The sequence below is a fragment of the Molothrus aeneus genome, chromosome 7, assembly GCF_037042795.1.
Source record: "Molothrus aeneus isolate 106 chromosome 7, BPBGC_Maene_1.0, whole genome shotgun sequence".
Classification (NCBI taxonomy): domain Eukaryota; kingdom Metazoa; phylum Chordata; class Aves; order Passeriformes; family Icteridae; genus Molothrus; species Molothrus aeneus.
Genome location: NC_089652.1, coordinates 38,873,107 through 38,896,865, shown reverse-complemented (window position 1 = coordinate 38,896,865; position 23,759 = coordinate 38,873,107). Strand labels below are relative to the sequence as shown.

Below are 23,759 nucleotides of genomic sequence, written 5' to 3'. Positions count from 1 at the left end.
TGCAAAGGCTAACTGTATTTGTAATTAATTCATCCTGAAAAGGAAGCAAAAGAAAAAAAGAACCCTCTTTTTGTAGTATATGTGCTGCAGGTTGAATTTGCATTTTTTAAAATTGAGAATTCCATCTTTCATACTGCCTGAGGGAGAACAGCCAAATTTGAAAGCTAGGGACCTTTCTGATGTAATAGTTAATCACTTTAAAGGCATCAGTAATGTCCACTAGCAACAGCTTCTGTTGAATAAGCATATTAAAACAAAGGAATTCTGACATGGTTTTTTTTGAAACCTTAGTATGTTTTGCAGTAGTAAAACTGATTTGTTTGTGACTAGTGGAAAAACTGTAACTTTTTAAACATATTTTGGTGTAGACTATAAAATATTATATAGCTACCTAAGACTACATTAAATAGTTGACCAAAAACCAAATTAATATTCAGCACAATGAGAAAGATATTTTTCATATTTTGATGACAAATACAACCCAGTGGTGTAAATTTGGATAGTTAACTGAACTTTGTGAAGAGAAATATGTGTTGGGACCTGTCGTTCTGTGCTCACAGATTAAATTCTGTCCTGCTGAGCATTACAGAAAATAAAGATTACATAACATTGTCCAAACATGCACATATTTTTCTCACAAGATACTATAATTCCTCTTAGTAACAACAAAAAAATATATTTACAATGGTTATTTAGAGAGGTTGTAATAATACAATTTCTATTATTACTAGAATTTCTTTTAAATGTTACAAGCAGCAGTATTAAATATGCACCAAACATCCAGTAAATTTGATAGTGAATTATCTAAATCCATTGTTTGTTCCCCGTTACAAAACTCTGTAATCTCATGACTGACAGTGTTGTTGTATTGCACAATGTGTGAGCTTTTGATGGATAACATTCTGAGCAAAGCAGCTGTTTATTGTATCTGTACTAGTTCTTACCCCACACTGTTTTTTAGACCATTATTAGTAAGTTTTGAGGTTAGAGAGGTACTGACCCAATCAAACATGTACAGAGCTCAGCCTCTGAGTTAATTAAATGTGGGTTAATAGTATATTATAAGGAAATCATTGTCCTTATTACAGTTATTAGGTAGTTAGTCAAATTATAGCTTCAAAGGAATGCAGAGCATGGAGAATTTTGGACTAAATTATGCATTTGAACCTTAGGCCAGCTTTTACTGTTGAGACAGTTTGCTGCTAAAAGAAATTGTGTGTCATTGAAATTAAATGCCTTTCTTGGGATGGAAGCTTCCATTTTTTAATGAAATTACTAAGTGCGGTGTAGTGAAATGATTAAAATCTGTATTCCGGGAATGTGGTGGACAAAAAAAAAAAAAAAAAAAAAATCAATAAATGCTAGGAAACCTTTGCTGTTGGATGTGAATCCTTGGAATGAAATAGCCTGGTACAAAAATAATAATTAAAAACATATCAGCACATTAATGTATTTAGCATGAGTCTCACAAGACATCATCTTCACTAATTTTTAGCATAAATTTTACTCTGTAATGAGAAGCTTTTTTTTCCTCATATCCGTGTTCGGCAGTGTTTTTGCCCTTCCCCCAGTGCTCCTGCACTGCAATCATTGTGCTTGCACTTATTATGTTACAAATGACCGAGGTAAGGCTGACATTCTCGTTGCATGCAAAAAGAGCTAGTCTGCCAGGCTTTTTTTTTTCCCCTAATGAAGGAGCTTTGTGAAATCTCCCCATGTGTTAATACTAATGAAGATCCTCCAGCACAATTAAAATCGCAGCCAGTGGCTGAAGAGAAAACAGAAGACAATGGCATCTTTCTACATGTGCATATTTCTTTATGCATAGATCGACTTTATTTAGAAATATTGTTGATTTTTAAAATGGTTATATGTAGTATTTAATAAGGTTAACAAGCTGTACATATTCTTGAATTCTGCAAGTATGTTGTTACCAACTCATACTGAAAACAGTTAGATTTTCTTCATTGCACTGTGCTTTAACTTGATGGTGTTATAGTTATGGTTTGTAGGGAGCAGTCCTTGGGCTCTAGCAGTGTACTTTAACCCTGCTTGAGTTTGAGACTATGCCAAAGAAGGAAGAAAGAAAGAAAAAAAAAAAAGAAAAAAAGGAGGATACCATGTGTGTAGTGTGAAGGGTTGGTGTAGGGAAGCGCAGCTTTTAATTTCCTACAAACAACCTCTATGGATTGTTTCAGGCAAGGCGAGATGATTTGTATTTAAAAGATGTATTTTTAATTTTAATTCTTGTGTCAATAGCTGGTGAGTGTTAATACTTCCCCTTGATTTTAATTTCATTCTGCCACCCTTGTTGCTTTCTTTTTCTATCGAGTACTTCAAGAACTCAAAAGTTGAACGTTGCTTCTTTAAAATGTCTCCTTTTACAAGTGGATCACCTTATTTTTTTGCTTCGTAGACGTCAGTCGTTTACACCACAGATTCTATTGTTGATTTATTATTTTTTTTAACCTGAACTTAATCTGTAGGTTCTTAAGGTGGGCAACTTGGTTTCTCCCCCGACCGATAAAGTCATCATTAAAAAATGACCCAAGGTGGACTGGAACTTTCGGTCGCTGTGTGAAGAACGTGGTTCAGAACTTTTCCCAGCCCGGGGGCGGGCGCAGGTCCCGCAGCGAGATCCGCGATCCCGCCACCCGCTCGCTCCCGGCCCGGCCACGCCGCCAGCCCTGCGGGAGCGCCGGCGGTGACGTCACCGGGGGCGCGGGGTCCGCGACCCCCTCCAGGGTCCCGCCGGCTGGGGGCGGGCGCTGTGCGCGCCGCCGCCCGCGCGCGCCCCCGCCCGGCTCCGGGGAGCGCCGGGAAGGGCCAGCCCGGCGCGCGCCGCCCGCACAGCGCAGGGGAGAGAGCGGGAGAGTGAGAGCCGCGCGCCCCGCGCACCGAGCGGCGGAGCTTCTCCCAGGTGAGCGGCTGCAGTAGGATGGTGTTCTACCGCGCCAGGGCTCCCCAACCCGAGTAGCGCCCGCCTCGCCGGCCGCGTCCCTGCCGGTGCGTATCGCCTCTTTGTTGTGTGGGCCGAGCGCGAGTCCCGCTGCGGGGCCCTGCCCGGGCAGGGCTGCGGGCGGGAGGCGGAGTGGCTGCGTGGAGGTGAGTCCCGGGGAAGGGCCGGGGCCGGGGTGTCTGCAGACGGGACGGCCGTGTTCCGAGCAATTTTAAACTTTGCTCATGGCCGCACGCCCGTGCCTTGGCCGGGCGGTGCCGGTCACGTCTCTGCCGACGGACGCCCGCAGCCTCCGGGGCGGCGCGGCGGCTTCTAGCGGCCACCGGGCGGCTCTTTTGTGTGGCGCTGTGTGGTACGCTCCGCTCCCGGCGGCGCTCCCGGCGGCCCTCCCGCCCCGTTCCCTTCTTGGCGGCGGGCGCTGCCTCGCTCCCCTCGGTCGGGGCTGTCAGGGCGGGCGCGAGGCGGGGCCGCGCGGAGCAGCCGTGGGGCAGCGGCCGGAGCGGGCGATGCCCCTCCGCGGGCGACCCTCGGCCCCGCGCAGCTCCCGCTCCCGCGCGCGGTGAGTAGCCGCTCCCTCCCTCCCTCCCTCCCTCCCTTCCGCGGGGCGCGGCGCGGGCCGGGAGCGGGCGCCGCTCCGCACACCCGGCTCGCTGCGGGCCCCTCTGTCCGCGGCTTTGTGCGTGTCCCGTCCTTGTGAAGAGAAACAAGCAGCTGCAGCGCTGGGCCGAGTTGTTGAAATTTATCCCTTTGTGTATATTACAATATCCTCCATTTTTCTGCCCTCTAAACAACAAGCCTTTCGCCATCTTGGGCAAATTTTTATTTCAAACTCTGACCGTCTCTTTTAGGAGGGAATGAGTAGAAAACCTGAAAGCACTTCTGGATAAACATTAAAGTTTAGGGAATGTTACAAGAACAGATAGTGACGTCATGTAAAGTTTAAGGGGATTTTTGTCCAAGACTCTGTGCTTTCCCCTGGAATCCCTGATCTAACGTGTTGTAAAACCGCACTTTAAAGAGAAAGGTTCCTAGTCGTGCGCGCACGTACAGGGGACACTGAGAATATGCTTCTTTATCTGGTGCCTAGTTTCATATCGGGAAAAGAATCGTGCCGCCCCCCGCCCCCCCCCCCCCCCTTTATTTTTTTTTTCTGCCCTGGCCTTAGCATTTAATGTGCAATGCTTAATTGTTGGGTTATTTAAAAAAACGTTCTGAAGTTACTATGTTAAATAACAAATTATCTGGAGATCTGCATTGGTTTAGTTTATGGAAAGTATGAATCTGATGTGAAGTTTACATGAAACACTTGGTACAGAATCTTCCCTGAGAAATAAACAGAGTCTTCTTGGCATGAGGAACATGGCTAAACAGACCTCCATTTTTAAATTACAGACTTGGAGGTATGATTGGAAGCAACGAACTTATTAAGGTATATTATTAAAAGGTTCCATCTGGAATGTACCTATAAATATTACATGTAGTTTGGGTTATGTTCCAGGTGCTGTATAATGTGTGTGGCTAAACCTAGTAACTATACTTAACTCATTGAAAGAACCAACCCTACAACAACCCCTTACCCAAAACCCAGCAACAAATCTCTTTTCCTCTGACTACAAGTTTTGCATCAACTGTTGTGAAAGGGAGAACAATAAAAGGTATTGTTCAACGTGTTAATTTGGTTCTCAATTGCCCTTTTTTGATCTTATGAAAGTTTTTCTGGTCACATGACTTGGTGAAACATGTAATTGGTAAGGAGTAATTGTTGTAGATAAATTTTTGTTTTTCCATCCTTTTTTCTATGCTTGTTTGACTAGCTCCATATTTAAAGTCACACTATGGAGAACATGAAACTACTTGTATTTAATTCACATTTTCTTAGTCTTCAGGATTGGGGAAAATATTGACAACAGTTAACATACAAAGTAATAGGAGTAGTTGTTTGTACATCAAGACTTTCTATCCAAGTCAGTATTAAATGCTGTACTTAAAGTAGCTTTAAGGTTATGTTAGAACAAGCGTCAGATGCTTACTTTATTTTTCTTTCCTAAATGCATCAGAAAGTGTGGTTGGATTTGCTGTTTCCTGTATGTGTGAATGCTGAGTAAATGAAAAGGTTTAAACACTGGAAAGCATGTGCAGCAGGTGATTCTAAATTATAAGTGCAGTGAAGGTCTAGAAGATTGGATTGGTTATAAATGGTGAGCAACAGAGGATAAGTAGTTTCTGAAAATGGCAGTATAGCTTTGACATCTCATAATAGCCACATACAATTTTTGTCAAAATGCTGCAAAATGCTGCAAAGTAAACTACATAATGTTAAGAAAATGGTAGCCAAGGTAATTTTTGTAAAGTATATGTAGAGAAGGGAATATAGGAATCGTTAAGGAATCTTCAGTATTCAAGAAATTCTATGTTCACTTCAGGCAGGTGATGCTGGCTTAATCATTGGGTCTACCAATTCCTGCAAGCGAGAGGAGTATCCATATCAGGTTGTGATGAAGTTGTTCATAAACAGAACTCTCTGGAAAGTAAAAAAAATTCTTTAGAGGATCAGGTATTGTTTCCTTTTCATTCCTGATCCAAAGTCTGTTCTGAATGGTACAGTATAAGGTTTTGTGACTATTCTGTATTGAAAAGAAATTGGAATTGTGATACCGTGTTCTAGTTGCAGCCAGGACAGGGTTCATTTTTGCAGCAGCCAGGAGGGGCATAGCCAGCACCCAGTAGTTCTGACCACCTTACCTCTGTTCGTTGGGGGTGGGAAGGACAGGCAAGGCACTCTGTTCCTCTTGGGGAGAGAAGGGCTTTCTTCCAAGTGAAACTAGGGTATTGTTGTTTCCGTGTGAATCTTTGGACGCTTTTTTGTAGTCTCTGTCATTGGTATAGTTGCTATTACTCTTTGTTTTCTTGTCTCATTGCTGTTTCCGGTAAATTATTCTTATCTCAATCCGAGACCTTTACCTTTTGTGCCTCCAATTCTCCTCTCCATACTGAAGAAGGGGAGGGAGTGAATGAGCAGCACATGGTTTCAGTGGGAGCAGCGAATTGGAGATTACCGGTCCTAAACCGTGGCATACTGGTATTTCTCGTCCAAATTATTTTCTCAAACTAAATTCCACTGTGCTGGGTTCCCTACAGGTCTGTGTTCCCACAAAAAGGTAATTGTTTTTAAGATTCTTGTAGATTGTCAATGCCATTGTAAAATTTTTTGAGTAGTGTGAGAGGGAAAAAAACTAAATGCATACTTCATACCTTTTGGTGAAAAATTCTTGATTTTCTTGAACATGTAATAAAATGTTCTGCATTTTCAAAAGGTAAACTAACAATATCTTTATATCATGGAGGGAAAGAGCATTGGTTTGACCGCTGTAGTATATTTGTTTAATCTTTATGTTGACCTTATGTTAAGAAGAAAGTTCTACTAGACTTTTTTGGTCTTTTTTGGGAGACACTTAAAATGCAAATAAGAAGGTAATAGAAGCCTTTCCTATAGGTCCTGTTGCCCTTTTTCATGTTTTCTTTGTTTGCACGTTTATTGTAGAACTGCATTATGAGGGAGCAGATGTTTTGCAAAACATCCTGATGTGTTGCTTTTTTCTTCTGGGAGTGCATAACTGTTCCTTCTGATGCATCGATTTGACAGCTGGTTGATTTCATGAAACTGCTAAGAAGCCATTAGTGGTGTCATTGAATTCAAGTAGAACAGTCCCTCCCAGCTTGAACTGCAATTGTTAAGGTCTTTGTTGCTACTTTTTGTTCCTATGCAAGACGTAGAATATCAGAGTTGCAAAGAAAATGAAGCTTGTGCACCCGTTCTCATATCCCAGAATGAGGGGAAGGAATACCTCACTGTTGTTAGTTCTATAATTTTCTTATAATGGTATATTTGGGAAGAGGAGATCTTGACTGTTGGGAGGTATAACCAGCAATGCAGTTTCTTACACCCTTCCTCCCTCCTCCCTCTGGCACATGGAGGGTTTCACTGTGTGAACATTCTGTGTTCAAATCCCTTTACTGTGATCGTCTCCGAGATGCTAATGTATAGTTATCTTTAAATGAAACTTAAAAGTGTAAATAATGGTGGAATGCGGTTTTTTTTGTTTGATTTTTTTTTTTAATTTAATAAACAGACTATTCCGTTAGAGTACTAAGAGTGATGCTTAGTGTTTTCATCACGTAGATAATTTGGCCCCAAGAAGATTCCTATAGTCTACCAGTTTTCTCCCAAATATGGATCAACTTCTGAGTTAATACTGTAGTTTTACTACAGTACATTCAGTGAATTATGTCATACTACATTATAAACTAGTTTGTGATTGTTAATTGTCACCACAAGGAACACTGAAGCAGTTGTCAAGGTTAGCAGTGAGTTTTGTGATAGTTTAGTAGTTTACACCATTCTGAATGTAGACAAAATGTAGCAAGCAAGTATATGTTGGTCAACATATTTTATAGAAATAGGAAGTTTGTATTGAAGAACATTGAAGAACATTATGCACTATTCGGAATCTAGGTACATATGATCTTCCCTGCTGCATCAAAAGAAGGAAATGAAATATCCATTTTTTAAATGGACATCTATGCTTTTAAAGATTTTTTTTTGTTATGCTACTACATTTTTACTTTAAAACCATTTTTATTGTAAATAGCAACAAACAAACCAGAAAGAAATCACCAGAAGATTCGTGTGAGGAAAACAGTAGGTTCTCATTAGTTTTTTAGTTTGTCTTTCTTAGGGCTTTATGAAAGCAAGACAGTATTAGTTTCACTGTTACAGAGATAAGGACTCTTGAAGGGTTTAGTCTTTTACCAACATCACAAGTAGTTGGTGGTAGAGGATGAAGAAAGAGCTGCCTTCACTGACTTTAATCTGTAGTGTGCTGGGTAGTTGTTTCCTTGAAAACGGAAATGTGTGGTTTGTTAGCCCACAGAGTAATTGCTATGGGTAGGTAAGCAGAATGCAGCGTGTAGTCATTAAACAAAACTGGGACCGTGTATTCATTCAGCCTCTGCAGAAGGGCCAGGCAAGATGTAGTATTTTGCCATTATTTTGTTTCTTAATCATACAATTTTAAGTGGTAAAGAGGTATGTAGAACATGTAGTCCAGTTAGCACAGAGTTGCACCTATTCATTGTGTTAAGTTCTTATCCAAGTTCTTTAGTGTTTAAGCTATTTACTGTCCTAAATTTGCTGTTATATAGTGGCCAGGACTCCAGCCATTCCTTAAAAAACAAAAAAAACCCAACAAGTATACTTTGTTAAAGTCCAATATAAAAGTTCCGCTCAGATTTAAATGGAAATAAATAATAAAAGTAGTAATTTTATGGTATAAAATAGATTTTTGTTTCTTTTTGGGAAGGAGAAATTGTGGTTTATTTTGTGGTGTTAGCATTTCATGAGACCAGCTCTTGAGACATCAGAAAGAAACTCTTGGAGTGTGAGGAGGTCGTAATGGTTGTTTCGCTTTTTTAATGTAGCAATAAGGAAGAAAGGATACAAGGGTTTTCCCAGTTTAGTTTAACAGAATTAATTTATGTATTTGACACAATTCCTAATACCAGTTCCTTCTCTTTTTTTAGAATATCTTTCAGATCATTGGAAAAAAGACTAATATCAAAACAAGTATGCATTTTAAAACTTTGCTTAGTGACAGAGGATCTTTCAAACATCGTCTCTGAAACTTAGGAAAAAATGTGCTGGGCTTGTCTGTGTCTGTATGATGCCTGTTGCCTTTAATGTGAATTCTCTCCTTTTACCTTGCTACCCAAGCCCTTCAGGGCCTCCTGAATGTCTTGTTTTCTGTGTGTAAAGGAAATAAGACTCCTTTCACTTGATGTAGGTCAGGCATTGTAAAGAGCTGAATGGGTTAAGCCTTGGTAGTTTGCAAAAAGAGATTGCAGAGATTTTTCTAGCTGCTGAGGGAGGAATCACCCAAAACCTTAAAATTCAAACTACTAAAAATGTAAAGAAAAAACTACCTGAAAAATTGTTCTACCTGATGGACTCTTTACATTAGCAATTAGTGGGGCTGCTAAATTTAAGTATTTGTCACTGGTAATGTTTATAGTGTAAAGCCTTGGGAAAGACGGTAGGCTTAAAAATAATACAGTGACTGTTCTGATAATGCTTTTGTCTTTTTGGAGCCTCACACAGAACTTAGTTCTGCTCTGGAATTGTTGGAAAGGATAATGAAAAATTTTCATTTTTTGAGTAATGATTAACCCTACCCGTATATTTTATTCCTGTAAATTACAGGAAGTATAAGGTAGATTTTCTTTAGAATACTTAATACAGTAATTTAAAGGCACAAAATAATCTGCCTAGCTATTCTTGAACTTGAACCTCAGTCCTGAGTCTTTTGGATTAGAAGATAAAACCTTGAGATCTTCCTGAGAGTATTTTTTTCTTCACTGAGTACATAGATGATGTTTTTGGATTGTGACCCTATTTATAAATCGATTTGTGTTAATGAGTTAATGTTTTTCTAATGCTGAAAGTTTCTTTCATAAACAATGCAGTCCATTTTACCAGTTATCTATTTTAGAAGAGTGGTATGTAGTATCCAAGTATAATCAGCAAAATAATTCCACAACCACCTCCTCAGCCCTCAGTCTTTCTACAACAGGAAGCCAGTTGGACAAAAATGATTTCAGTGGTCCACTGGTGCACAGGGACATAATTGTGTGGATTTTGCCCCATTTTTTGTTCTCGCACTTTTCCACAAGCATGCATTCATTAATCAAAGACACCGTACTGTTGAGGGCAGAGAGGTTCATCAAATTGGCAGCTGGTTTGGTGTAAAGAACAGTGTGCTGAAGCTCTTAACGTGCTACAACATAAATAAATCTTACATCTTTGTATGCAAAGCCTGGAGGTTAATACTGTATAATTCAGTGTCCTGTCTTTGTTTTTATGATGGATGTTTTTAAGTGTTTGAAGCTTGATGCAAGCCTTCAAACAGGTCAGGGTAGGCAGGCTGATGGGCTGAAGCAAAAACTTGGCAAAGGGGCTCATGTGTCTGCTGTGGAGGTTTTTTTTTTGGCTTGGAGATCATTGTTGTACTGCCTGTGCTGTTTTAGGGGAGTTCTAAAGATTGACAACCCTTGCTGTGCTAATGGACTTAGTAATGAAATGCAAGTAGTTTGGTCCTATTTGTTCCAAAGTTACTGCTGTTTGTATGTAGCCTTAACAGAACTAACATGTGGAACAAGCAAAAAACTACTAGGATTTCCCTGTAAAAATGGTGCTGGGATTTGGCTTTAACATGAAAATTGGTTGCATATTCATAATTTAAGAACAGCTGGTTACAGCAAGTGCATAGTCATTTGCAAGCTATTATAAACCATTCTACTCACACATGGCGACTGTGCTTGAGCTTTCTATTTTATTGATTTACCTGCATTTGAAATCTGGTCGCTGAAGCCACAGAGGCCCTTCATTTTAGCTGTGCTTGCATCGTAGAACAACCTCTGTATTAAATATTTATTTTTAACTAAATGCTGAATAAAATGTTAAACTCTGTGCTTTGAAGAAACAAGGTGTAAGGGTGAGCAGTGACATACATCTTAAACATGAAATCTTGTTATGTAAAGACTAAAAATGTGACATCAGCCAAGCTTTGTAGTCGTTTTGTAACGTGTGTTGTTCTGAATAAGAAATCCTTGTTAGAGTTACCCAGTATTACCTTGCTAACACTGTAGTTGCTGATATTTTTTTTTTTCATGCATTGTATACCCAATGGTTTTGGGGGAAAACCAAAAAGTATAACATGTGATTGTATTACACAAAATTAAGGCATAGTAAAATAGAAGTAAGCAGTCCTTTTGAGTATCCCATGGAGAAAATAATGGATGTATTAGGAATGACTGTACTCTTATAAAGGTATGTTTATCTATTATTACAATGTGAAAAGTACATACTTAGAAATATTAGTTATTAATATATATAAGCCGTGATGTAAAGTTGATTTCCCCACATTCAGTTTTGCTTTTCAGTGAGAAATCAAGCTTATGCAGAATAGTTTGATAACTTTTCTGTATTTTTGTTTGGCCTAGTGACTGGAACTTTTATAAGGAGTAATATAATTTTGACAATAAAAGTCAGTTTTCTTAACATCCTTAGTTCTTCTGGGAACAAAAGGGAGCCCAGAATTCCTGCTCTCCATACATCTTTTGATCCAGTACATTGTAAGTTGTTAATTTGTTACTAATTTATAAGCTGGCATGTAAAGAAAGTATTGCTGAGGAAAGTTGTAAATAAATTCTTGTTTCATATGTATGGATCCAGGAAAATGGGAAGTCATTAAGGGAGGTTTCTTACTGTGTTAGTCAGCAAGACAAAAATATCAAACATACGTGCCTGAAAGAGTCTAGTTTTTCAAGCTGTATCAGTTGATTTACTAAAAGATGTTATCACTCCTTACAGCTCTGGTCTTGTCTGAGTAGTTACAGCAATTGAAAAAAGGATAAACTGTGAGAAATGCAAACCAGCATTTTTCCTTTGTATCTCTGATCGTTTTTCTTTCTTGGAGTTACCCGTAGCACCTCACTGCTTCTTTTCAATGTTGAAGAAAGAGCTAGATCAGAGGTAACTGAGACTACAACTGTGTGGTTTAGGAGAGAAGTGGGGTGGAAGGGTGCTCAATAGGTCCCTGGGGGTACCCAACCTCTACAACAGTTGTAATGCCAGAAACAGTTTCTTCATAGCACGATTGTAGGAGCTTTCAAAGCAGCAAGGAGAATTACTGTTTGGGTTTTTGAGTGGTTTTTGTTACTGAGTCTAATATTAGAAACAGTAGACGCTTCCATTTTGGCTCTTTCAGTGAAATTACCTTACACAGGACTCTAAAGAAGTAATTTGTTAAGGGTTTGGAGGGAAAGCCATGTGAAGAATGGCTGAGGTCTCTTGGTTTGTTCTGTCTGGAGAAAAGGAGACTGAGGTCAGACCTCATTGGGGTCTACAGCTTCCTCATGAGGGGAAGTGAAGGGGCAGCTCTGATTTCTGCTCTCTATGGTCGGGGACAGGACCTGAAGGAACAGCTGTAGCTGTGTCAGAGGTGGGTTTAGGTTGGATACCAGGAAAAGGTTCTGTCCTCAGAGGGTTGTTGGGCACTGGATAGGCTCCCCAGGGAATGGTCACAGCCCCAAGGCTTCCAGAGCTCCAGGAGTGTTTGGACAGTGCTCTCAGGGACAGGGTGGGATTGTTGGGGTATCCAGGGCAGGGTCGGGGTTGAATTCAATGATCTTTGTGGATGCCCAATGCAGGATATTCTGATATTAGGTGATTACACACCTACCCTCCTCTTAGTAATCGCTGACACTTAACCAATTGAGTTTTTTTCACTGCGTTGTCAACAGAGACCATGTTAAAAAGCTACTGTCCCAAAGAAAGTGTGAGAAATGGGAAGAAAGTTGAGATCCCAAGTCTTGACTAAAGGGAGTGAAATACTGGATTATTGAAAAAAAATCACAGCAATACATTCCAACAGTTACTATCTTTCTGGCAGCTTAGTTGAGAGTGCACTTGGATTTAGTCATACCTTAAATGTAATGGAGGATTTAGAGGATAGGGTTTTAGAATAGGTGTATATTTGAACAAAAAATGGGTATGCCCCATTTTGATGACATACTGAAGTGCTTCTGTTTGATGTTTTTCATGTCTTTTTTTGTTTGTTTTAACTTGCCAACAATTTGCCAAATAAAAAATATCTGAAGGGTTTTTAGAGTTACATGCTTGCCACTTAATGCATGTAAGAGTGTTTGGAGCAGTAAATTTCAGAAAAGAGAAAAAATGCATATGGAAAGAATCTATTACTAAAATGACAACAGACTTAGTAAGGGTCCTTTATTGTTCAGCCTTTAACTGTGGTATTAACACTATATTTTCTGCAGTTCTCTTTTCTTCTTTTCTAGAAGTGTTTTTCAGGCCTGATTTTCCCCCTTTAAGGCTTAGAGGGTATATAGCAAGTTGTCTTCATGGAACCAAATATATTTTTGAGCAAGAATGGGAAGCACTGGTTCCATGGTAGAGCCTTATACAGAGGGCTAGTTTTGAACTATTTTTTTATGATTTGCAAAATACAGTGTGTTCATTATACAAAGAAACAGTCAAAGGGCATGTGGGGAAGGAAGGAGCTCACTCTCACTTTAGCTTAAAACTAATGTTAAGTGCAGTCAGTTATAAAATGCTCTTTTTTGTCTGGTATTAGGAACTGAAAGGAGCAGATTATGCTATGTCATTTTCCTTTTATTTATACGTGAGAAAGATACAGAGCAGCTTGAAATACTTGCCTGTTTTTTGGGAGATGCTTTTCTATGTCAACCTGTTTCTGGTTATGATTGAGGTAAATCTTTTGACTCTTGCAGATGCCAGTAAATTTTCAGTGTTAGTAGTTAAAATGTTATAGATATACAGCATATTGGAAAGTTTATTGTGTTGATGTAAGTAGTTTATACCAAGCAGTGTTCAAATGTAGCCTGCAGTCTTTTTAGCGGTAATGGAAATGAATTATGTGTTCTGAGAGATCCGTGAATAGTGTAAGGACTTTATGTTAAAACAAGCATGGGGAATCACTTTAAAAGGATTTCTTGGCCTCTAAATGCTTAATTTTTATAATTGTGGTATTTTTTATACCTTGCAATGTGTTTAAAATAAATACATAAGCAATTGTCTTAAGGAATGATCTGTGTTACATGTTCTGGGAGACATTTGAAATGCATGTAAATGGGATCTTTTTGTAAAGCTGAGTTACTTTTTTTGCTCCATGTGTCTTTCCCTTCAAGTACCTGTTGTCAACACGTAAAGTTTTATGACTGGGCTTACCTGTTTGTCCATGTGCCTGTCCATTCCATGCCGTAACTTTTGTTCGTCATTTCTTTTCAGACATAATTGAAAGTAGGCTAGATAATTAACAGTAAAGTTCTACAGTTTTTTGAAAATCAATCACTGTCTTGAAGAAGATGGACAGATTAGACCTGCCAGCTGAGGAAGTGGTAGGGCCAGTATTAATGTTCCTTCACCGATGCCCCAAGCAGTTCTCTGATTCCTCAGTGTGTGCCCACTGTCCAACAAGTATATGTGCTGTCAGCACTGTCCTTGCCAAGTGGGTTGTTGAACTGGACTTGCATTTCCTCATGCGGTCTGGTTTATGGCAGTAGGGAAGTGCAGAGGATCATCATAGGAACACACTGCTCACAGGAGAATTTTTTCAGCCACCTCAAAAGCACATGAGGAGACCTGTAGTAAAAAGCTTTTGCATGATACCTTGTACATGGGTTTTGTGCACAGTAGAATGCAGATAGTGGATACTAAATTTTACTTTCTTTGGATCAAAATTTTGTTCTCAGGATAAATTCAATATTTTCAGTTAGAAAATGTTGGTCACTTTTAAGTAACATGACTAGAATTATGTTGACATCTGTAACTATGAGCAATAAGTACTCCAGTAATTTCTGTTGGTGAAAGTACCTTAGAATCATTCCCATGTGTGCATTATTTCTTATTGAGGGCACACAGATAGTCTAGCACAAGTTGTACTGACTTGTTATCTTTCCAGTGCAGTATTACATGAGAGAACAAGCATTTGCATTAGCTTTCATTGTAGTTGAGGATTTTTCAGAACTGAAGTCTGTGAATGCACTAGTGCCCTGTGAAATGGATTATGTGCATGTGTCCCGTGGATGGCTTACAGACAGCTGATTGCTGTTTCATTAATAAAAGCAGGACCTGCTTTTATTGCTTCCTTTTTTAACGACTACTACTTATGTAGTCAAATGCAAGTGAAAAATACAAACCTTTAAAATATATAGTCATAGTTATATTTTAAGGCAGGTGAGGTGTCTGCCCTCCTCCACCACCTGCCTGCCCCCCACCCTGCCACATATTGTGGACTGGATTTCAGTGATGAAGAAGATTCACTGTCATCCTATAAATTGTAAACTAGACTAACAAGAGTCAGACTTGTTTATCAGATATTAAAAAGCCTGCATAGATAGCTACTCTTGTTGTAGTATAAATCATACTGGTTCATGCATGTGGCAGTAATTAACTTCTGTGGATGCTAGAAAATAAGTTATAGAATTGCTGAAAAACAGGTTTCAGTATGTTTTCACTTGTTGAACAGAAGTCAGGTGCTGTTAGATCCGTATAAATTTAATTTTGAACAGAAGTGTAAGACTACAATTTCTAAGGGATTTGAAGAGAGGCTTAGTTTCTTAAACAAGACATTTAAGTTCCTTTTTTAATGTTTTTTTCTTGTAAATAGATTATTTAATATATAAAAATCAATGGAATAATCAGAAGTTGCATTTTTAAAAGCATATGGCCTCAGGATGATTAATTTTCAACTTGCCTGTTGCGTCTTTTCTGTTCTGGTTTTTTTTTTTTTTTTTTTATGAGCCATAAAGAAAAAGGCAGAGGTCAAATGATCAGTGATCTGTAGATATCAAACCAAAAGTGAGTTTTAGAACAAACTTATAGCTTGACTATCTTTCCTTCTAAATAAATGTAGTTTGTTAAAAACAAAAAACTATTCCATGATGGATTCCTACTAATCTGATTCAATGTTTCTTGTCTGAGATGCTCAGATACTGGTTGATACTTAGGGCAATATTTTAAAAATATGTAGCATTTCTCTTTATGTTCTTCTTAGATGTACTTTGAATTCCATTAGTAGCAGAGTTAAATTAGTGCTAAGCAGGGGTGAAGTTTCAGTTTTGAGCTCAAGCTCCAGCCTTTAGGAGCTGAAAAATCAGGGATATTCTTCTAAGAAACAATTAATTCAGACTTGCTAGCTTGTGGCTTCTTATCATGTCATAACCTGTAGTGGTCCTTTCCACACAGTTTTAAGGCCTTTTTTTTACAGTATTTTGTCTTTTAATCAGTAGACAATCAACTTCCTTTTACAGATTCCTAAGTTATCTTGTCAAAACTGTGGTCTTATCCTGAACTTGAAAGCTCACAGAGCAGAAGAAAATACTTGCAAGCTTATTTTTGCCCAGAAAGAGTAGAGAAGCAGAAGAAAAATAGTTTGGAACACAAGTTCTAGATTTTCAAATAGATACCCATTATAGTATCTTCAGGCTGCTGTTAGCTTTCCAACTTGCAGAAACCTAGTAGAATGTCTGGTACATTACATTTGTTCTAGAATGATGCTAATATAATGAATGTAATACATGTGAATGGTTTGAAGTAAAAAATTATGACTACCAGTAGTTCCTTATTTTTAGACTGTATTTTCTGAGTACAATTCACAGGGTTATTTGGGTTTTCTTTCTCCCTTGTGTATGTGGCCAAGATTCATACAATTGCTTCACCAAGACTGAAGGAATAGGGGCAGTGGAGAATCCTGACAGCAGAGCCCATCGCTCACACCTAATTATCAGTTTTATTTTAAACTAGGTAAGATTGCTACCTTGCATTACACTTTCAACTTCCAGTGATATCTTGTAGTCCATTGTTTTGCTGGCACAACACTATCTCAGTATTTTTTGTTCATTAATACAGTGGAACTGGTATGCAATTTTTGTTTCTTTGAACTAGTTGTTACCATAAATCTTTTTGCCAGAAGAATTACTGTTGCAAGCATACAGTTTGTGGTAATTGGGAGTGGAGTTGTGGCTGAGCCTCATCCCTGATGGGCTATAGTTGTGCTGGACAGGTGACCAGTGTTGAAGGCAGTGAGACATGGAGTGCCGAGGTGTACTGACCAATGACAAAAGGGTACAGGGGACACACAGGTGGCATGCATGTAAGATAAAGAATATAAAAGGTTGGACTGAAGAACAATAAAGGGCAGATGCTTGAAGCCTTTTTTGGTGTTGGTTGTGGCTCTACCATTGTTCCAATAAATTACTACAATTCGTAAGTTGTTACCAAAATTCTTTATGGCATTTCACTGTTCAAAATGCAATTAAATACGTGCTGAAGGACAGAGGTGAGGTTTGTGGAGTTGTGTGTGTAGCTCTGAGTTCCTCAGCATGGGACTACTGAAGTGCATCTGATAAATGGCCCTTAAGGAGTTGAAGGGTGTGGAGCATATTACCTGTAAGGAAATAGAGTTTGAACTCCTCAGCCCAGAGAAAAGGTTCAGGGGAATCTCATCGCTGTTTAGAAATACCTGTCTGCAAGGTGCAAAGAGGACAGAACCAGGCTCTTTTCAGTGGATCAGGACAAAGATGGGCACTGACTGAAACACAGGAGGTTCCATGCCATGTGCTCTGGGATTACCCTGCTTGAGCAGGGAGGCAGGACCACATGACCCTCTGCTGTCCCTTTCAAACTGACCCATTCTGGGAAGTTGCCCTCAAACATCAGGAAGCACTTTTTATTTGTGAGGATGGCTGCGCACTGACATAGGTTGTCCTGAGAGGTTGCAAAGTCTTCACCCTTGGGAATACTCCAAAGTCATCTGGACACAGTCCTGGGCAACTGATTCCAAGTGACTACTTCAGCAAAGGCTTTGACAAGATGGTCTCCCTTTCAATCTCAACCACTCTGTGATCCTGTGTGTCACTTGTTCTATATTTTGGGATGTTTTGGTGAACTATTTAAACTTACTTTGTGTCAGAATGGTACTAGGAGAGCATGCAGAGTCATGAGTTTTGACCAGAAGTATAGAATATTGCTACAGTCTTGAATTAAGACTCTCAAATTCTGGAGTCTTTAGGATTGATTGAAATAGAATGTATTAGGATTAAATTACAGGCTATCCATGTGATCTTTAAAAAGATAGCTGTTTGTCGTTCTGCAATTTCTTAGATTATACTGTTTTGACATTTAATGCACAATGTCCTGAGATAGGAGGACTCCATAAAAGTGTGCCTGAAGAAAATCAACAACTATGTCAAGTACAAAATGGGTTTTTTCCTGCTGCTTCTATATGATGTTAGGAGAGAATGTTGACACAGATGTTTTTAGTAACTTCGTGCTGAACTGTGTGAGCACAGGGAACCCAGAGTATTATAGGTTAAACTTCCATTCTCTTTGCTGCTTTTCCTCAGAATAATAAAAAGGGTTGTTTTTTGAGATTGTTTTATAATAAAACTTAGTAGGAAGTTCTTCAGTTCTGTCTTTGATGGATTACCTCATATATTTACACTGTCAAATTCTGCCTTACCCAAAATCTGAGGGGAAAGGGAGAAGGGTTGATTTTTCCTTAAATAAAATTTTCTCCTTTGTTTTTTCCCTGAAAACCAACAGTTATTTCCATTCAAATTTATCCATGCCTAAACAAAATACTCAATATTTGTGTGTGTAGCTCCATTCTGTCAACTATATTTTGCATGCTAGCAAGGAGCAACATAATTTCTCTGTTCCAGAATTTTTAGTGGTTGTCTCTGTTGCAGGATTTGCTTTGCCTTTTAGTTTCAGGGAAATGAACCTTCTGTAGCAGGACTCTGTATTTAGAAAAATCTGTGGAATAGCCTTTACCACTGGTGTGGATTATTATTTTTTTTTCAGGTAGCATGTTGGTACTTACCATGTGATCTGTTAAATCAACTATATATGCCTGGTAGGTGGCTCATGTCATGCCCTGATGACTTAGGGATAAGCTACAGAAGATGTCCATTAGTAGTGTTGGGTTTTTTTGTGATACAGGCTTTTTTTATTGCCTTTGATATACATGGACCAATTTAAAGCCTTTTGTTGTTCCAGAGGAGCAATATATTAGAATTACTGTATTAATTTGATAAAATGTGTTCACTAGGTTTTTTTCAATGGTTGTAATTCCACCTTTGAATACATAAAGTGCATGCATGTGTGTATGTATGTATATAAACATACTGTGATTTTTGAAATTAAGAAAACCTGTGTTTCCCTTTGGTCTTTGCAATGCTCAAGTTAGCTTATCAGCTGCACTGTCTTGTTTTGTAAGGCAGTAAGCTTAAATATAATACGTGTCAAAAAACAAACAGAAAACCCCCAACAAACCCCTGTTTGTAATGAAGCCCCCTATTTTTTCATTTTTAGTGGTTGTTTTGAAAAGTAATGCTGCCTAGTACTAGATGTGTAACTAGGAAACATACTCTATGATTCATTAGCTTGTAATTTTTGTGATTAATAAGAAGTGTTTTGATCTAAATGTAGTGTTATGTAAACTGATAAAGAGGACTACAAGATTTTTAATGTAAATAAAGTATTTTACTGAACATTGTAAAATGAAGATAAAATTGAATTAGAAAAAGAAAATTTGAATGAGACATGAGGTGTTTTATTATCCCAGCTTCTTTGAATCCTGATCTATTTTCCTTATTGTGCTAGTTATATTACTAGACATTTGTTGTTGGCATCTTTCAATACAAGGCTATCCAAGTCAGATGTGAACATGTGCCTCTTCTGTCAAAGCATGAAGTCAGACTCTCGTTCTCAAGAGCAGAATGGAGGAGTATGCATTAGGAAATGGAGAAGAAGGAATGTGGTATTGCTAAGGACTATGCGATATGTGAAGTAAGTGTTATTCTGGTTGTTTTGTATGACAGCTGCCAGTGCAGGAGCCTGATTGTTGTCTTGGAAGAAGAGTGAGAGCCTAAAATGGTAGGGGTTTGCCCTACTGAAAGGGAATGGTGTGGGTTTTTTTAATATTGTATTATGTTGACTTCGTTTGTGGATAGATGGAAAATGTAGGTCCCTGTGAGAATATTCCAGTGTCAAAAAGTGTTACATATGTGCTTAAGGAAGGTACTACTATCTTGGGCAAGAGTGACTTAGAATTGCAATAGATTATTGTTCTTCCTTAACGTGTGTTTATAGGTAAAAGCCATCTCTATTGCTAAAATGCTCTTATTTGTTAAATCTGTTCCTGTTTCATCTGATGCACCTATAAAATATAAGTAATGATATGTAGTAAATGGTTTGATCCTGGCATTATCTAAGATATTTTTCTGGAAATGGATTTGTTCTTGTCCTCCAGTGCTTCTTTGCCAAATAAGCCTTCCAATACATTACTTAGGATTATTTTTCCCCAGATTTTAATTTGTGAATTCTTCTTTATGAAAATCCATTATGTCCTACCTGCTTCGGGTTATGTGGTTTCTTGTATACTTACGTGGAAAAATTATTTTATGTATGGATAGTCCATCAAGAGACTAATTACAAGAAACTGTAAACAGGATCTATGTTTCTGCCTCAAAAATGCTGCTTCTGCATTAGGTTTAAATTAACTCTTCAGTGTCACACAATATGGAGAATCTTTTTCTGTCATGGTATCTTGGGCTCTAAACGCCAGGTGATTGGTAGGACAGGTTTAGCTGAGATATTGGGAAGGAATTCTTCCTCATGAGTGTGCTGAGGCCTTAGCACAGGGTGCCCAGAGAAGCTGTGGCTGCCTCATCCCTGGAAGTATCCAGGACTTGGAGCAACCTGGGATAGTGGAAGGTGCCCACATAGATAGATAGATATATATATATATATATATACACACACACACATATACACATACATCTTCGAAAATTTGTTTTTACAAGTTGGATTAATGGTTTTGTAGACAGGCAGGGCAATGTTTCTGTGACTGATGTAGAAGTATAAAGACAGAAGATCTGATACAAAGGATGTTTAAATGTAGCTGTGCTTGATAACCAATTAATTTCCAATTTCATTTGGTTGAAATGCTTTAGCATGCAGCTGGTAATTCCTTTTATTGGAGAAGAGGCAAAATGTTTTTTGTCACATCACAGCATCTCAGTTTTGGAGATCAAACTGTTTTTTAAGGACCTGGAAATAATATCTTTGCGTGGAAAAAGTTATCTTCTTGTTGCAGTTTTCAGAATAAGACTCTTATATTAGCTTGTGTACTTGACATAATCTAATTGTGAATCAAATCTATATTCCATACCTTTTCTAACCATTTGTTGCTGGACTTCAGTGCTGTGAAACTTAAGAAAAGTTACTTACTGACATTTTAGATATGACTTAACTATGTGCTGTGATAAACAAATTCCTAATAAAGGTATCTGTACCTTCATCATCATCATCTTCATCCTAATAGTCTCACTTAATTCATGTGAGACTTTATGGTTGCATTGCATTTTTGTTCTTAAGTAACTCAATCTATTAATTAAAAAAAAAGGCTTTTGAAACTTTCTGATAGCTTTGTTTTTTTCTTATTTTCTTCCTTTGTCTGATTTTTTTGTTCTTGCTTTCTCTGTCTTTTCTCAGCAGTGTTTGTGTCTGTGTAATTATTGCCTTTATAATACTGTCTAGGAGTCTCTGGATCATGTATGGTGCAGTGAAGCTTTGTGACTGGGGCACTGTGCAAAACAGTTACTGTGTCTTTTTGGCAGACTGGAGCAGCTAGCTATGTGAATACTGAAGCCATGTCTTGCTGCTCCCCTCTTGTTTGCAAGATTGCCCAAATATGCAGTCTCAAAGTAGCAGTCAGTCTTCAAAGAGAGGATCAAGTCCTACTAGTGCAGTAATTCTTAGACTTTCTCTTTTTCTTTAGCTTGAAATGGATGTTAAAGGCTGAAATGGCACTTTGCTAGAAGAAAAAATTATTTTCACATTTTTTAGTCTTCTACTGAAGGTGACGACAGGAAGAGGAGCAGTTTTGAATTTTTACCGACAATGTTTTTTCCTTCACTTTCTACTGGCAGTATAGAGTTGTTAACCAACATGTTTTCACTTGTTAGAGAATAGCCTTGACACAATTTTTGTTTCTCAAATGTATGGAAGTGACACTTAGGGAGGTTATATAGAATGGCCATGCTTTTTAGTCCTAAGTGTGCCTGCTGATACCTGGAAGTGCTGAGTCAGAGAAAAAATCTGTCATGTCTGTAGAATGTGGGAGTTGATGAAAACTAATTAAAGCGATGCAAAAGCCTTTCAGCACTTTTGGGCAAGCTTTGCTAAAAGATCATTTTTTCACAAGTGTTGAATCTTGATCAAAATACCTAATTATGATGTAGGCCATGTCATAGCTGACATCTTTGCTTTCAGCCATCATAACAGTGAGAAGTCCTGTTATGGAAAGGTTCATGGCATAAGTGTGTCCGATGTGCTGACAGAGCTTTGACAGTCCATGCAGCTTTTGTTTCTTCCACAGTGCCTTCTTTTTCTGAGCAGCCAAGTGTTGGAATCTCACCTTGTCGAGCTGCACAAAATGGTCAACAATGTAAATAAACCCCCATAGCTCAGCTTCCTGAACTTTCTTGCTTTTTAGCTTGATCTAGAGAATAATTGTGCAAAGAAGTGGCATGTTTTGCGGGCATACTTTACCTGAAAAATGCAAAAAAGGACTTTAAAAAGTTGAATTTGTTTTTTATTATTACTGAACTAAATAAAGCCTCCAGTTGGTGGTTATGCTTTTGCAGTCTTTTACACTGAAACAGAAATAAGCTCAAAGGAGGAGTGTCTTTGAGCTTCACAAAGTGAAGATTGACATGGAGATTTTACAGCATTTGGAGATCAAATAATGAACAATTGCTTTTGTATGAGAATTATTAATATTTTTCAAGTATTTGAAGATGGTCAAACAAACAAGTTAAAATTAATAGAGACTTAAAGAAATATGACAGTTCAGAGGATAATAAGGATTCTGTCTAGAAGGTATTTACTTTGGTACGATTGTACAGTTTTGTGTCAGGGAAGGATTAGATTGGATGTTAGGAACAATTTCTTCCCTGGAAAGGGGTTTTCAGACCCTGGCACAGACCACTCAGGGCAGTAATGGAGTCCCTGTCCCCGGCGGCCTTTACAAGCCATGTGGGTGTGGCACTTGGAGACATGGATTAGCAGTGGCTTTGGCAGTGATGGGGGAACAGTTGGACTCGATGGTCTTGGAGGGCTTTTCCAACCTAAGCTATTCTGTGTAAGTGGATCCCTGTACACAGTGATTGAATATGAGAGATTGAATATGAAATTATCAAATTACTTGTTTAAAAAACATAGAGTGAAACTACGTGTGAGCCTCAGTCAGGCAGTTTGGGGCCAATTCATAGTTCCTGTGTGCACCATTCTAGCAGCTAACTAACCTGCGTATTTCCTCTACGACAGAGTAGTATAGTCTGCCCACTGCAGAATCAGGTACTAACCTAAGGGCTTGTGTGGCTTCTGCTTTCAAAAAGCAGTGCTGCCATACTCACTGTAAAAGTATGGCTTCTTGCACTTAGGACATTAGTCATAAAAATGGACAACTCCCATTTGCTGCTGAAAAGATGATTTCTTAGTACAGTGAAATTGATTAAACATTTCTTATCTTCATTCTGTTTGTACAAAGTTAAAATGTGGGTAGAGGCCTTAGTTTTTCTCCCACTTCTAGAATTTTGTCTAATGTAGGTGAAGAATGGGTAGGTTTTTGAGGACTGATAAAATAATAATATGAGAAAACGTGGAGATTTATACCAGGATTTGAAAGAATTTAAACTGCTTTAGCTTTAGCAAAATTTAAACCTTGCATACTTGTGCCCCATGGTGCACAAGCTCCCAAAAAACAGAAATTGCAGGATTCAAGCAAATAGAGTCAAGCTGATGAAGAGCAATTTTAAGATGAAAACCTGAAGGATGTAAAGATTAGAGAAGGAAACCAAATTCAAAGGTGATATTTTATCTATTATGAGAAGAATTGTGTGATGTGGGATAGGAAGGAAGTAAATTTGACCCAGAAGTTATTTTCAGTTCTGTGTCCTTTCCATACTGGTTCACTGGTTTGTTGAAGAGGGCAGGGGGAGAATTGCAAGCAGTCAAAACCCAACTACATAAATCTTTTAAACGAAATTAACCCAGAACCCAAAGTCTTGGAGAAGGCAATTGATTTCTGTTACTTAAATGTTCTTCATACCAACTGATACATAAATATGATGATGC

At 38.5% G+C, this 23,759-nt stretch overlaps 1 protein-coding gene across 1 annotated transcript in view; it reads left to right on the top strand.

Moving 5' to 3' along the window:
• Positions 1 to 2,812: 2,812 nt before the first annotated feature.
• Positions 2,813 to 23,759, top strand: part of BAZ2B (bromodomain adjacent to zinc finger domain 2B) — a 111,538-nt gene continuing 90,591 nt past the window's right edge. Inside the window, exon 1 of the mRNA XM_066554002.1 lies at positions 2,813 to 2,920. The gene's annotated coding sequence lies outside the window, so the exon portion shown is untranslated. The remainder of the gene's footprint in view (positions 2,921 to 23,759) is intronic.